The sequence below is a fragment of the Rhinoderma darwinii genome, chromosome 6 (assembly GCF_050947455.1).
Source record: "Rhinoderma darwinii isolate aRhiDar2 chromosome 6, aRhiDar2.hap1, whole genome shotgun sequence".
In the NCBI taxonomy this organism is placed as follows: domain Eukaryota; kingdom Metazoa; phylum Chordata; class Amphibia; order Anura; family Rhinodermatidae; genus Rhinoderma; species Rhinoderma darwinii.
In genome coordinates, this window is record NC_134692.1 from 100,183,398 (window position 1) to 100,200,653 (window position 17,256).

Sequence of the window (17,256 nt, forward strand, 5' to 3'; positions counted from 1 at the left end):
CACATTCCAGAAGCCATAACGTCTTTATTTTTCCGTCAATATAGTACTATGAGAGCTTGATTTTTGCGGGACGAGTTGTAGTTTTTCGTAGCACCATTTATTTTGCTGTATAATGGACTAGGAAATGGGAAAAAAATTATTTGTGGGGTAGAAAATGAAAAAAACAGTGATTCCTCCATGTTTTTTTGCGCGCTGTTTTTACGGAATTTACTGTGCAATTAAAACAACATGTTAACTTTATTCTGTGGGTCAATACGATTACGAAGATACCAAATATATAGAGTTTTTTCTATGTTTTACTACTTTTACATGTAAAAACCTAATTTATTTTGCGTCGCCAAATTCCGAGAGCCACAACTTTTTTATTTTTCTGTCGATTAAGCGGTATGAGGGCTTATTTTTTGCGGCATAAGCTGTAGTTTTTAATAATACAATTTTGGTGTAAATCCAACAATTTGATCACTTTTTATTTCATTTTTTGTGGGAGATGAGGTGACCAAAAAATAGACGTTCTGGCGTTTACAATTTTTTTTTTTTACGGCGTTCACCGTGCGGGTTAATAACGATATATTATAACAGTTCAGACTTTTCCGGACGCGGCGATACCAATTATGTTTATTTATTCTTTTACTATGCTCTAGGTGGAAAATGGGAAAAGGTTTTTTTTTTTAATTTTTAATATATATATATTTTTTTTACACCAAAAAATACTTTATTTAACTTATTTTTACTTTTTTTATTAGTCCCCCTAGGGGACTTCAACCAGTGATCGTTAGATCGCTTGCGCGATATACTGAAATACTAATGTATTGCAGTATATCGTGATTCTGACAGGCACCTATTAAGCCCTGCCGGAGGCAAGGCTTAATAAGTGTACAAAGATGGCGGACCTGGGGGCGTTCATTAAGCCCCCAGGCAGCCATAGCAACCATCACCCCCCACCCGCAATTGCGTTGCGGGGGGCGTGATGAGCTGTTAGAGTGGGTCGCCCCCCTCTTTCTGACGATTTAAATGCTGCGGTCAGTATTGACCGCGCCATTTAACGAGTTAAACTAGCGGGATCGCGCTTGAGCGCGATGCCGCTAGTTACTCTGACGTGTCGGCTGTAACATACAGCCGACACCGTCATCGTATGGAGCGAGCTCACTGTGTGCGCCTGCTCCATACTTCCCCTACCCGATTTTGGCGTATGGATACGTCAAATGTCGGGTAGGGGTTAAAGAGGCTCTGTCACCACATTATAAGTGCATTATACATTATAATCCTCCAGCCAGGACGAGATATCTATTCAGAATCCTGACACTTCTGCAGCGTTTCTGTGAGATTTACAGCAAGGCAAGAGTAATCTCGTTTTAAATGACAGGTTACATCGTAATCTCGCGAGATTACGCTTGCCTTGCTGTAAATCTCACACATACGCTACAGAAGTGTCAAGATTCTGAATACACATCCTGTCCTGGCTGGAGGTAATGTATATTCACTGTCAGGACACTTGAGTAACATTATAGTGTCTTTATGTGGCTGCACATAGTGATGTAATAAGAACGCTATCTGCTGTGTAAATGAATGGGGAGAATTGGTCTGATTGGTCACTGATTGGTCAGCGTCATACACTTCTCTCCACAACACCCACTTGGTCAAAAAGTAAAACACGCCCAGTTGTCCATTAAGAAACTCATTAGCATAAAGCTAAAATAGGTCATAACTCCGTAAAAATTATTGTTTTTCTAAATAAAAAACACTACTGTAATCTATATTACAACGCCGATCATATTATGTACAAGACAGGGCACTTATAATGTGGTGACAGAGCCTCTTTAAGTATGATTTTCAGTCTAGAACCCATCCTCTCTTCTTTTCCACTTCACATATCAAACCTGGTTTACAGTCAACTGGTTTGAATGATCTGATATGCAATATGATATTGTTTTCTCTCATGTCTTGAACTGGTATTAAGCTTTAATATGCATGACAATATTGGAACATTGGACATAATACTTGTATTCTATGTTCTTTTCTTGTACTCTTTGTATGCACATATAACTTGCAAGGGCCTGCGTGTCCTCACTCAAATTCTGTTTGTGAATTCTATGTGCTCACTTCTTTTGTACCTTTTATATTCTATAATTATCCTTCTATCTGATCAAAGGTTATTGCTGTTGCTCTACTACAGATCTGCTTCATTCATATTGGCTACTCACTATAAAGTAACCAGGAATTCAGTTTATAGTGTTCTGATTACAGCTGATTAGCTTTTTAGGGCCCAGGCAAGGGTTAATGGTGGGTCAATCCAGCCCTTGGAATTTTTTTTTAACTTAAGTTGTCCTACCTTGTGTGCTTCTTCTATTGTCTTTTTTTCTGTGTCATCTTATGTTATCCACGTGGGTGTAAGATGATGCTGCTTTCTCCTGAGGACGACAGCAGAAAGTATCACACGGCACAGGCTTAGATACAGGGACCCAGCAGGCAGTATGACACATTATATGCTTAGATACAGGGCCCCAGCAGACAGTATCCCAAATGATAGGCTTAAATAAAGGGCCTCAACAGAGAGCATTCACATGATAGGCTTAGATACAGGGCCCGCCAGAAAATATCACAAATAAGAGACATATATATATGGTGTCTGCAGAGTTTATCAGATACAGGCCCCCAGCATGCGGTATCACACATAGTTACATAGTTAGTACGGCTGAAAAAAGACACATGTCCATCAAGTTCAACCAAGGGATGGGAAAAGGGAAGGGAAAAATTTCTACACATAGGACCTAATACTTTTTTGTTCTAGGAAATTGTCTAACCCTTTTTTAAAGCCATCTACTGTCCCTGCTGTGACCAGCTCCCGCGGTAGGCTATTCCACAGATTCACAGTTCTTATAGTAAAGAAGGCTTGTCGCCTCTGCAGGTTGAACCTTTTTTTCTCCAGACCGGAGGGAGTGCCCCCTTGTTTTTTGAGGGGGTTTTACATGGAACAGGATTTCACCATATTTTTTGTATGTGCCATTAATATATTTATATAAATTAATCATGTCCCCCCTTTGTCGTCTTTTTTCAAGGCTAAATAGGTTTAATTATTTTAATCTTTCCTCATAACTTAGATTCTCCATGCCCCTAATTAGCTTAGTTGCTCTTCTTTGCATTTTTTCCAACTCCAGGGCATCCTTTCTATGAACTGGAGCCCAGAACTGAACTGCATATTCTAGATGAGGCCTCACTAATGCTTTGTAAAGTGGCAATATTACATCCCTGTCCCGCGAGTCCATGCCTCTTTTAATACACGACAGTATCCTGCTGGCCTTTGAAGCAGCTGATTGACACTGCATGCTGTTATTTAGTTTATGATTTACAAGTACACCCAGATCCTTCTCAACAAGTGAATCCGCCAGTGTAGCTCCCCCTAGGACATATGCAGATTGTTGGTACCCCTGGTACCCTTATCTACATTAAACTTAATTTGCCAACTGGATGCCCAAACACTTAGTTTGTTTAAATCTGCTTGCAATTCACGAACATCTTCCATAGACTGAACTACAATATATTACATATCTTGGTGTCATCTGCAAAAATAGAAATAGTGCTATTAATCCCATCCTCTATATCATTAATAAATAAGTTGAATAATAGTGGTCCCAGCACTGAATCCTGGGGTACACCGCTTATTACCGGGGACCATTCAGAGTAGGAATCATTGACCACAACTCTCTGGATACGGTCCTTGAGCCAATTCTCAATCCAATTACAAACTGTAATGATGGGGGTAGGGAAACAGACAAGTGAGCCCTAATCTACCCGCCACTCAGTCCCTGCCTACTTGCAACGACCCGCCCTAGGCGACGGGGTACAACTGGGCGACGGTCCCTACACTCAATAAGTGCACGACAGACAAATAGACAAGGGAACACAGAACCGAAGGGAAACGGGGCAGTTGCCCACGGCAAACCCGTAAGCAACAAGAGTAGTAAACGAGCCGAGTCAAACCAGGAGATTACGAGGTGCCAAACGCAGAGTAGGAGAGTAGTGAACAAGCCGAGTCAAACCAGGAGAGCACGAGGTACCAAACGCAGAGCAGGAGAGCAGTCAGCAAGCCAGGGTCAATACGAAGCAGGGACAAATAGTACAAGAAGCTGCAGCAGGGCCAGGAAACCAACAGAGAAGATTCACAATCAAGGAGGAACAGGAAAGGCAGGTATAAATAGACAGAGGGCGGGAGCTAGCTCCATCTGGCCAGGCTGCGATAGGCTCTCCCACTCCTAAGCCTGCCATCCTGAGTGGTGGAAGATGGAGTCAGTCTCACAGACCTAGAAGCAGGTGCAGACTGATTACCTATGGGCGTTGATAAAGAAGCTGTGCCTTGCAGATCCTTTACACAAACTGTATTTTCTAAACCTATAGTCCTTAATTTACCCATTAGGCGTCTATGGGGGACAGTGTCAAATGCCTTTGTAAAGTCCAAAAACACTATATCCACAGCGGCCCCTCTGTCTAAGCTTCTGCTCACCTCTTCATAAAAACAGATTAGGTTAGTTTAACAACTTCTGTCCTTAGTAAAACCGTGCTGGCTGTCACTTATAATACAATTTTTTGTCACATAATCATGTATATAGTCCCTCAATAGCCCCTCAAACATTTTCCCCAGGATCGATGTTAAGCTTACTGGTCTATAATTACCCGGGGAAGACCTAGAGCCCTTTTTGAAAATAGCCACCACATTTGACCTGCACCAGTCCCTTGGCACTATTCCAGTCACTAGAGATTCTCTGAATATTATGAAAAGGGGGAGAGAAATAACTGAACTAAGCTCTTTAAGAATTCTAGGGTGTAACCCATCTGGTCCCGGGGCCTTGTGCACATTTATTTTATTTAATTTAGCTTGGATCATATCTACATTCATCCAATTCAGTATATCAACTGATATGTTAACAGCACTGGCACCGGCTACATCAGCTGCTCTTTCTTCAGTTGTATATACAGAGCTAAAGAACCCATTTAGTAACTCTGCCTTCTCTTGATCCCCTGTGACAAACTCCCCATTACCACTATCTAGGGGTCCTACATGTTCAGACCTTGGCTTTTTAGCATTTATATACTTGAAGAATTTTTGGGGATTTGTTTTACTATCCTTGGCCACCTGCCTTTCATTTTGTATTTTTGCTAATTTTATTACATTTTTACAGATTTTATTAAGCTCTTTATATTTTACAAAGGCTGCAGATGTACCCTCAGATTTGTATTTTTTAAATGCCCTTTTTTTGTTATGTATTGCCCCTTTCACAGAAGGTGTAAGCCATGTGGGATTTAATTTTAGTCGTTTATACTTGTTACCTATAGGAATAAATTTTGCACTATAATTACCCAAAGTAGATTTAAAAATCTCCCATTTATCATTTGTCCCATTATTTGACATTAGTTCTTCCCAATCTATATCCTGAATTTCCGCCCTCATCCTGGGGAAATTGGCTTTCTTAAAATTAAATGTGTTTGCCCTCCCAGCCTGCGTTTGTTTTTTACAGTATAGGTAAAATGTAACTATATTGTGATCACTGTGACCAAGGTTTTCACGAACATTGACATTCCCAACAAGATCTGCATTATTAGAAATGACCAGATCCAGCAGAGCTTCATCTCTAGTCGGGTCTTCCACGAACTGGCCCATAAAATTTTCCTGCAACAGGTTGAGGAAATGTCTCCCCTTTGCAGTTGAAGCCGAACCATGACACCAATTAATATCCCGGAAATTAAAATCTCCCATTATCACTACAGTACCCGCCTGTGCAGCCCGCTCCATCTGTTTATATAGCTGACCTTCCATCTCCTCAGTTATATTGGGGGGGGGGATCTATAGATTACACCAAAAGTAATTTTTTCAGTGTTTACCTCCCTTTCTAGTTCCACCCACAAGGTTTCAAACCTCCTCACAGTATTCACCCACTTTTGTCTCTTTCACACTCGCCTTCATATCACTTCTCACATACAGACATACACCACCGCCTTTCCTATTTGTCCTGTCTTTCCGAAACAGTGTAAAACCCTGTAGATTTACAGCCCGGTCATGTGAAGTGTCCAGCCATGTTTCAGCAACACCAACTATATATATATATTTTCTTCCAGTACCAAGGCCTCCAGCTCCCCCATTTTGCTTGCTAGACTTCTGCCATTTGTGAACATACACTTTAACTTGCCTTTCAGTTTTTCACTTTTATGATCAGAAATGTGATTTGACATTATTTGGGCATTTTTATTTATACTGCTGTTTTGTAACAAAAGGATCTCCTTTTAGGCTCCATGATAGGCTTAGATACAGGGTGTCAAGGAATCAGTACTTCAGCAATTCCCCAGAGCTCAAGTTTATGGAATTGCTATAAGAGCAATTCCACAAAGGCAGCTGGAGATTGTCTGGAACAAGCGTACAGGTAAATCAGCTACCTCAAGTCTGTCACCACTCTGGTCAGCAGAGTCTAAGGCTACTCTATGGTCTTCACCAGAGCCCACCACAAGGCAGGTTAGATTTGGCTGCACAGAACCCAGGTTGCTTTAACAGAGTACGGTGTTGGACAAGAGGTGCAATGTAGGCATTCAGAAGAATGTTTCACAAATGATAGGCTTAAAAACAGGCCCCAGCATTATACATAATATTATACTTACCCAGTCCCTGCTCCTGAGGGGGATCAGAGAGGAGCAGGGAGGGTAAGTATATGGAGTTAAAGTATGGTGGCAAGTTCGGAGCATGGAAAAAAGTGATTTGTGAGGTAACTGACACACACATACTGCATGAAATGACTCTCAGAAAGAGAGAAGCTTGGAGGTTTACATTAAAGGTTATCACCACTGCAATATATTAGGGAATTACAGTAATGCCATCAAGTTTTATTATAGGCTCCAATACAAGTCACTGAGAATTTTATTTTGATCTACTGAGCATGCCTAGGGCAGCTTCAAGACCTAATCTAAGTATTGGAGCCAATAAAAAACACTTGATGCCACCTTTTATGGTGGACTGTTGTTTGCTAGTAAAGTGCCTGCTTCATAGGGTTGGAAAATAGTCTGCTGCTTATTGGCAGGGCATAACCATTTTCATTCCACAAACAGATTGCAGAATATATGTGTATGGACACAGTTTTCTGTCAAGATTGCACTGTTAAAAAAGGCATTTAACGTGAATGCTACTGTAAATTTAAGATAGCTTGCTTGTCCCTTCTCTTTTTTTTCAGAAAAAGTAGCATCGTCACCCAGCAGTTGATTTTCAAAGCTTTTAAACAAATTTTGAAATGAGAGAGGTGGCAGAGTACAACACTAAGTACCTGGCCTTTTTTACGCGCATGTACCACATTCCCTAACACAGCGATTCCCAACCAGGGTTCTCTGAAAATTGTTCACGGGTTAGGCCTTAATCACACCTTCGTTTGGCTCTGTTCATATCTGCATTGTGTTTTCCGTGACTCTGTTCTGTAATAGAAAAATGGAAAAAAGCGTTCCGTTAAAGTACTAATTTTTTTAGCCTCAGTTTTTCTCAGTAAGGCTCCGTTCCGTCAGGTTTCCCTCTTTTTGCTGGAAACAACAGTGTAGTCTGTTGCGCTATCTTTTCTGTCCAACATGATGGAGGCTTGACGGAAAGGAACTTTATGGGTCTTTTTAACCCCTTAATGCTCAGCGACATAATATTCTGTCGCGCTAACCATGCCGTTCGCGCTCAGCGACGGAATATTACATTTCGGCCGTCTTCCCGACACATTCAGGAGCTGTGACAGCTGTAGTCTCGTACAGCAGCTGCCGCAGTTCCTACAGCGGGGACCGATCGCTGTGTCCCCGAGGATTAACCCTTTAAAAGCCGAGTTCAATACCGAACTCGGCTTTTTAGGGGTTAAGCTACAATCGCCGGCCTGCTACACGATAGTGGCCGGCGATGGTGGCTATGGCAACCGGACACCTAACAATGGCGTCCGGCTATGCCATCAACGGAAGTCAGGACCCACTGTGCTTGATGTCAGTGAGTAGATGACAGTTCTAATACACTGCACTACGCATGTAGTGCAGTGTTTTAGAATAGCGATCAGGGCCTCCTGCCCTCAAGTCTCCTAGTGGGACAAAGTAATAAAGTTAAAAAAAAGTAAAAAAAAAGATGTGTAAAAATAAGAGTTTTAAAAGTAATAAAAGTAAAAATCCCACTTTTTCCCTTATCAGTCTTTTATTATTAATAAAAATATATAAAACAGCAAATAAACTATACATTATTGGTATCTCCACGTCCGTAACGGCCTGAACTACAAAATGATTTTTTTTATTTATCCCGCGCGGTGAACGCCGTAAAAGAAAATAATAAACCGTACCAGCATCACAATTCTTTGGTCACTTCACCTCCCAAAAAATGAAATAAAAAGAGATCAAAAAGTCGCATGTACCTAAAAATGGTCCTGATCGAAACTGCAGTTCGTTACGGAAAAAATAAGTCCTCGCACGGATTTATTGATGGAAAAATAAAAAAGTTATGGTTCTTAGAATAAGGTAACACAAAAAGTTAATGATTTTTTTACAAAAAGTATTTTATTGTGCAAACGCCAAAAGACATAAAAAAAACTATAAACATCTGGTATCGCCATAATCATATCGCCCCGCAGAATAACGTGAATATGTCATTTATAGGGCACGGTGAACTCTGTAAAAAAAATAGAATGAAAAAACAATAGTAGAATTGCTGTTTTTTAGTCACCACACCACTTAAAAATAGAATAAAAACGGATCAAAAACTGATGAAAACAACAATGAATTCCTCAAGGGGTCTAGTTTCCAAAATGTTAAATTGATAAAAAGTATGGCTCAACCAGCCATTATTCCAGAAACAGGCAAAAGCAGGTGATTGGCGACAGGGAAGGTGTATCAGAGTGAACGAAGTTTCTCAGACACTCCAGGACCACCCACCCTGCTTATTATAGTATATCGCTACACCCTTGCCAATAGATAACAATCTATCCAAATCCAACGCCCAAGATACACAAGGGGGTGAATCCCCTAAAAGGTCGCCCTATTGTGTCGGGGATTGACAGCCTCACACAGAATGCGAGTTTGTACCTTGATCAAGTCCTCAGGCCATTTGTGGTGTCCCTACCATCATACGTGAGGGACACCATGGATGTACTGAGAAGACTGGAGGGCATACGCTGTGATGGCGATGTGTTGTTGGCATCCTTAGATGTTGAGTCCCTATATAGCTCCATCCCACATAACCAGGGATGTAGAGCCATTGAATATTTCCTAATGGATAAAGGAACACAATATCAGGCCCATAATAAATTTACCATCGAACTGTTGAGATTTGTTTTAGAACACAACTTCTTTTTATTTGACCAGAAGATTTACCACCAGCTCAGGGGAGTGGCTATGGGTAGCCCCTGTGCTCCTACCTTTGCCAACCTTTATCTGGGTTGGTGGGAAAGGGAGGTTGTGTTCAGTGACATCATGGACAAATGGTCATCATCCATCTTACTTTGGATTAGATTTATAGATGATATTCTGATTTTGTGGACAGGGACTAAGCGGGATTTTCAGGAGTTTGTGGAGATACTGAATGCCAATGAATTGGGTCTATTTTTCACATCTGACATCCAAGACACTAAAATTACATTTTTGGATATTCTGATCTCCAAAACTGACACAGGGACGTTACAGACCAACATGTACCGCAAGGAGACGGCGACCAATAGTTTACTGCGCTGGGATAGCTGGCACCCAACTAGCCTGAAAAGAGGAATACCCAAGGGCCAGTACCTTAGGGCACGTAGAAACTGCTCCACCATCTCGGATTTTAGGGTATCTGCACGTGACCTTGAGAATAGATTCAGACGTAGGGGATACCCCAGGGATGTGTTGAGAGGGGCATACAAAAATGCCTTGGGTTGCAACAGGAACGATCTCCTGAACCCTAAACCGAGGAGAGTGGAGGAAGAGTCGATCAGAGTGATCGGTACCTTTGACTCTGCCAGCAGTGAGGTGAGGGAAGTTCTCAAGCGTTTTTGGGGCATTCTCAAGGCAGACCCCGATGTGGGGGACTTGGTAGGAGACCACCCCCTGATTACATATAGGAGGGGGCGGAATCTTAGGGACCGCTGGGTTCATAGCCACCTACTACCACAGACACAGTGCAATACCTGGTTGGAGAACAGCCTAAAAGGTACCTATCGATGCGGAACGTGCAAAGCATGTGTGTCCATTATATGTAGCAGGAGTTTTAGTAGCACGAAAACTGGTAGGACATTTGACAACAGGTCATACATCAATTGTAAAACGAAAGGCATCGTGTACATGATTACTTGTAGATGTGGCCTACAGTACGTGGGTAAAACAAAAAGGGAGTTTAGGAGAAGGATCCGTGACCACATTGGGGATGTCAGAAGGAAGGTGGACACCCCGGTATCAAGACATGTATGGTCCTGTCATGATGGGGACTCTACGGCTCTTGGCTTCCAGGGGATTGAATATGTCAGACCCCTCGCGAGAGGGGGGGACTTGGACAAGAAAATATTGCAAAAGGAGGCTGAATGGATATTCAGGATGCAGACCATAAGTCCCCATGGCCTGAATGAGCAAATTTCCTTTGCTTGTTTCCTCTAGCTACACCCTGTCATTTATCCAGTTTGTTGAGTTGCCCTATTATGATTAATCATTATGAATAGTTGTGATCATTTCTTGATCTATATTGCTGGCTTGTTCACTCCTATTATTTTTTCCCTGAGATTAGATCATTTATAGTAATTTGACTGACTATGGCATATCTCTATTGAGATGAGTTTTGACTGATCAATAATTGTTCAGTCTCTGTGCACACTATGCGTTTCCATTGCGTTTTGTGGCTACACTGTTCTCTACCTGCTGACCTTTTCCTCTTTTTACTTTTACCTTTTATGCACCTCCCAACTGTGTGTTGGGGAGTGATCATGGATGGGATTGTGTTCCGCTGGGCACCCTCCTTTCTGTTTGGGAGGTTGCCCGTATAGTATTCTATGCATGCCAACTGCGGTCCTATCGAGCTATACTCAGTTTCTTTCTGAGTTATTTCCCCGACTAATAGGATTACGATAAGTTGCTAGGCAACTATGTAATCCCTGGGAGCCAGTCTCTCTTGATGACTCCCGTGAGACATCTCCTCCACCACACATTGCCCCCGCTTTTGGGGACGATGGTATTGGGTGGCAGGAGTGACATTCGTTTCTCATCTATTCATTTGGTGTTGACAGCAGGTCAGGAGCCGCGTCTAGCGTCCCCTAGTAACCATGGACGCGTTGTTGTCCAGATACCCTCATTGGTCGTTGGTATCCTGAGGCGCCGCCTCCGGCACGTCACTATGTGCGTGTTGCACGCGGATTGGCGGCGGCCCCGGTGACGACTGTAATGAGGGCGGGCTCTCGATCGTATAAGCCTGCAGCTTCCCGGGCGCGTGTGCGGTCATTGTATCAGAGCCGTTCACGCGTCTGGAGGCTAAAATCTGCACATATACAGTGCTATCCAGTTGTTGAAATCTAACAATTCTAATTCAAATCGCTATCTAGTAATCCCTGATGAGGCATCACTCTTGTTGCTGAAACGCGTTGGATTTGGATAGATTGTTATCTATTGGCAAGGGTGTAGCGATATACTATAATAAGCAGGGTGGGTGGTCCTGGAGTGTCTGAGAAACTTCGTTCACTCTGATACACCTTCCCTGTCGCCAATCACCTGCTTTTGCCTGTTTCTGGAATAATGGCTGGTTGAGCCATACTTTTTATCAATTTAACAATAAAATAAATTTTAATCGTTCTATCAGGCGGTGAATTCACATTTAAATTTTTGAACGACACTTGTTATCTAATATACAGTGAATCTAGTTTCCAAAATGGGTCACTTTTGGTGGGTTTCCACTGTTTTGGCACCACAAGACCTCTTCAAACCAGACATGGTGCCTAATAAAAAGGAGGCCTCAAAATCCACTAGGTGCTCCTTTGCTTTGGAGACTGGTGCTTCAGTCCATTACCGCACTAGGGCCACATGTGGGATATTTCTCAAAACAGCAGAATCTGGGCAATAAGTATTAAGTTGCGTTTCTCTGGTAAAACCTTTTGTGTTATAAAAAAAAAAAAAAGTATAAAAAGGATTTTCTGACCAAAAAAAAAAAAAATGTAAATATCACCTCTACTTTGCTCTAAATTCCCGTGAAACACCTAAAGGGTTCATAAACTTTGTATATGCTGTTGTGAATACTTAGAGGGGTCTAATTTCTAAAATGGGGTGTTTGATAGGGGTTTCTAATATATAGGCCCCTCAAAGCAACTTCAGAAAAAAAATGAGGCAATACTTCGCTTCTTGCATTATACTGATAATGAGACGTGCCCACCCTGAGATTACCCCAGTTTTGACCCCTATTAGACCGTTTCAGTGCCCGGTTTTCCCAAGCGTTCACCCCCGAGAATTGTATTTTTATTGATGTGTCCTTGGTACATTTTAAAGGGAGGCTTCAATTCCGCCAGTACCTGCCGGGTACGGGGGCAAGGTATGGTGTGAAGAAGTATAAGCTGTGCGAGAGTGCATCAGTGTATACCTACAGATTTAGGATATATGAAGGGAAGGACAGCAGTATTCAGCCCCCAAAATGCCCCCCCCCCCTTACTCGGAGTTAATGCAAAAATTGTTTGGTATTTGGTGCACCCACCGCTGGACCAGGGTTACCACCTCTACCTGGATAATTTGTATACCAGCTTCCCACTCTTCAACTGACTCGCTTCCAGAAGTACTGTGGCATGCGGCACTGCTAGAAGAAATCTGAGAGGCCTCCCTAAGACTCTGCAGGGCAAACACTCAGAAGGGGTGAGAGCAGGGCACAATCTAGCAGCAACATATTGTGTGTCAAGTACAAGACAAGAGAGAAGTCCTTGTATAGACAACAATACATGGCCACACCAGTACCCATGTACCTGTACGAGGTACCAGTATAGAGACCCCCAAACCAGACTGCATCCTGGACTACAATAGGTACATGGGAGGGGTGGACTTGTCAGATCAAGTCCTGAAGCCCTACAGCGCCATGCGGTGTGGTATAAGAAGCTGACCATGCACATCATACCGATGGCATTGTACAATGCGTATGTGCTACGTCGATGTACAGGCCAGGGGGTAACTTTCCTGGAATTTCAAGAGGTGGTTATAAATTTTTAGGGACCAGGAAGGGGGGGGGGCTCCCAGTACTTCTGGAAGAGAGGCCACACGCATCGTACCAGGGCAACACTTTCCAGGAGAAGTTTCCCAAACTGGCAAGAAGGGAAAAAGTCAAAAGAGGTGCAAAGTCTGCTATAAGAGGGGGATAAGGGAGGACACAATATATCAATGTGACACGTTTCCTGAAAAACTAAGGCTTTGTATGAAAGAGTGTTTTGAAATGTATCATACATCCCTTGATTTTTAATCTACCCCAGTTTTACTTACCCTGATGCACTCCACACAGCTTATCCCCCTCATCTTTCCCTTCTGAGCCCTGCTGTGTGCCCAGGCAGCTGATAACAGCCAAATGTAGGGTATTGCCATACCCGTGAGAACCCACATTACGGTTTATAGGGTGTATGTCTCCGGTCAAAATGCTCACTACACCTCTAGATGAATGCCTTAAGGGGTGTAGTTTTAAAACTGGGTCACTTCTCGGGGGTTTCAACTGTACTGATACCTCAGGGGCTTCTGCATACATGACTTTGCATGAGGAAAATGCCCAGTATTCCAAAAGGTGGTCCTTTACTTCTGAGCCCTCCCATGGGCCCAAACGGTAGTTTATCACCACAAATGGGGTATTGCCGCACTCAGGACAAATTGGGCAACAAAATTGGGTATTTTGTTCCCTGTGAAAATAAGAAATTTTGATAACAAATGACATCTTATTGGAAAAAATGAATTTTTTTTCATTTCACATCCCAATTCAAATAGGTGCTGTGAAAAAACTGTGCGGTCAAAATGGTAACAACAACCATACATCAATTCCTTGAGGGGTGTAGTTTACAAAATGGGGTCACTTCTAGTGGGTTTCCATTACTTTGATACCTCTGGGGCTCTGCAAATGCGACATGGCACCCGAAAGCTAATCCAGCAAAATCTGGACTCCAAAGAACAAATAGCGCTCCTTTCCTTCTGAGCCCTGCCATGGGCCCAAACGGCAGTTTATCACCACAAATGGGGTATTGCTGCAATTAGGACAAATTGGGCAACAAAATGGAGTATTTTATTTCTTGTGAAAATAAGAAATTTTGAGCTAAAACTACATATTATTGGAAAAAAAGTAGTTTTTTTTAAATTCCCAGCACAATTCAAATAAGTTCTGTGAAGAAACTATGGGGTCTAAATGGTCACATTACCCATAAATTAATTCCCTTCTGAGGCCTCCCATGGGCCCAAACAGCAGTTTATCGCCACAAATAGGGTATTGCTGCATTCAGAAGAAATTGGGCAACAAAATGGGGTATTGTGTTTCCTGTGAAAATAAGAAATTTTGATGAAAAATTACATTTTATTGGAAAAAACTTCATTTTTTAAATTTCACAGCCCAATTTAAATATGTGCCGTGTAAAAACTGTAGGGTCAAAATGGTAACAACAACCATAAATTAATTCCTTGAGGGGTGTAGTTTCCGAAATGGGGTCACTTTTGGGGATTCCTACTATTTTGGCACCTCAACACCTCTTCAAATCTGGCATGCTGCCTAAAATATATTCTAATAAAAAAGAGGCCTCAAAATGCACTAGGTGCTTCTTTGTTCTGGGGCTTGTATTTTAGTCCACGAGCGCACTAGAGACACATGTGGAACATTTCTAAAAACGTCAGAATCTGGACAATACATATTTTGTAGTGTTTCTCTGGTAAAATCTTCTGTGTTACAGAAAAAAAATTAATACAATTGAAATTCAGCAAGAAAAATGAAATTTTGCAAATTTCACCTCCACTTTGCTTTAATTCCTGTGAAATGCCTAAAGGGTTAAATAAACTTTCTAAATGCTTTTTTGAATACTTTGAGGGGTCTAGTTTTCAAAATGGGGTGCTTTATGGGCGTTTCTAATACATAGGCACCTCAAAGCCACTTTGGAACCGAACATGTACCTTAAAAAAAAGGCTTTTGAAATTTTCTTAAAAATATGAGAAATTGCTGTTTATGTTCTAAGCCTTGTAACGTCCAAGAAAAATAAAAGAATGTTCAAAAAACGATGCCAATCTAAAGTAGACATATGGGAAATGTGAACTAGTAACTATTTTGGGTGGTATAACCATCTGTTTTACAAGCAGATGCATTTCAATTCTGAAAAATTCTATTTTTTATAAATTTTCTCTAAATTTTGCAATTTTTCACCAATAAACACTGAATATATCGTCCAAATTTCACCACTAACATAAAGCCCAATGTCTCACGAGAAAACAATCTCAGAATCGCTTGGATAGGTTTAAGCATTCCGACGTCATTACCACTAGCGGCGTTACAAATAGGCTGTTATTCGGCAAGATACGCCATGCCTGACGACCAGCACATTATCCCTCCACGTATTACACATAGTACTGACACCCCATGTACTATTCACAGCACTGACCCCTATTCATCACATTTATTTTATTTATTTATTTTTATTACATTATTACACAGTTCTGACACTTTCATACATACATATTTATTTTTTACCATCCATTCACACCCTAGCACTACACTGACACACATTTATCGCACACCTTTGAGCACTTAGTCCGCCACTCCCCTCAAGACTAGTGGGAGGGGCTATCACTATTTAATGCACACTCCTTCTGCAGCATTCTTTGACCCGTCTGCGTCCTGATGGGAACGGGTTTTCACCCACCCACCCACCTAGTGAGTATGGCCTTTTTTGTGGTTTTGATATTTATGTCCCATTTTTTCTGTTTGTGTTTTTAAATTAGGAACGAAAAGTTCTGGTTAGGGACTCGCAAGGCACTGGGGACCCTTGACGTTGGGTTGCGAGCTTTGCGTATTTTGGCCAAAATAACAACTAATACCCCATGTTTCATGGATATTTCTTACTACGTATACTACACTTTTTTTCAGGACGCAGCCGGGTCTTATATGCTGGGAGGGCATGATGTGCTGGCGTTTGGTTTGGAATGCAGAGCAGCCCGCTTTAGCTAACACTAGCGGCGTTACAAATAGGCTGTTATTCGGCAAGATACGCCATGCCTGACGACCAGCACATTATCCCTCCACGTATTACACATAGTACTGACACCCCATGTACTATTCACAGCACTGACCCCTATTCATCACATTTATTTTATTTATTTATTTTTATTACATTATTACACAGTTCTGACACTTTCATACATACATATTTATTTTTTACCATCCATTCACACCCTAGCACTACACTGACACACATTTATCGCACACCTTTGAGCACTTAGTCCGCCACTCCCCTCAAGACTAGTGGGAGGGGCTATCACTATTTAATGCACACTCCTTCTGCAGCATTCTTTGACCCGTCTGCGTCCTGATGGGAACGGGTTTTCACCCACCCACCTACCTAGTGAGTATGGCCTTTTTTGTGGTTTTGATATTTATGTCCCATTTTTTCTGTTTGTGTTTTTAAATTAGGAACGAAAAGTTCTGGTTAGGGACTCGCAAGGCACTGGGGACCCTTGACGTTGGGTTGCGAGCTTTGCGTATTTTGGCCAAAATAACAACTAATACCCCATGTTTCATGGATATTTCTTACTACGTATACTACACTTTTTTTCAGGACGCAGCCGGGTCTTATATGCTGGGAGGGCATGATGTGCTGGCGTTTGGTTTGGAATGCAGAGCAGCCCGCTTTAGCTAACACTAGCGGCGTTACAAATAGGCTGTTATTCGGCAAGATACGCCATGCCTGACGACCAGCACATTATCCCTCCACGTATTACACATAGTACTGACACCCCATGTACTATTCACAGCACTGACCCCTATTCATCACATTTATTTTATTTATTTATTTTTATTACATTATTACACAGTTCTGACACTTTCATTCATACATATTTATTTTTTACCATCCATTCACACCCTAGCACTACACTGACACACATTTATCGCACACCTTTGAGCACTTAGTCCGCCACTCCCCTCAAGACTAGTGGGAGGGGCTATCACTATTTAATGCACACTCCTTCTGCAGCATTCTTTGACCCGTCTGCGTCCTGATGGGAACGGGTTTTCACCCACCCACCTACCTAGTGAGTATGGCCTTTTTTGTGGTTTTGATA

The 17,256-nt window shown here is 41.9% G+C and overlaps 1 long non-coding RNA gene across 1 annotated transcript in view; it reads right to left on the reverse strand.

The window, feature by feature from the left end:
- Nucleotides 1-7,354: 7,354 nt before the first annotated feature.
- LOC142656392 (uncharacterized) overlaps nucleotides 7,355-17,256 on the reverse strand; it is a 34,479-nt gene continuing 24,577 nt past the window's right edge. The window contains exon 3 of the long non-coding RNA XR_012849670.1: nucleotides 7,355-7,443. This is a non-coding gene — a long non-coding RNA (uncharacterized LOC142656392). The remainder of the gene's footprint in view (nucleotides 7,444-17,256) is intronic.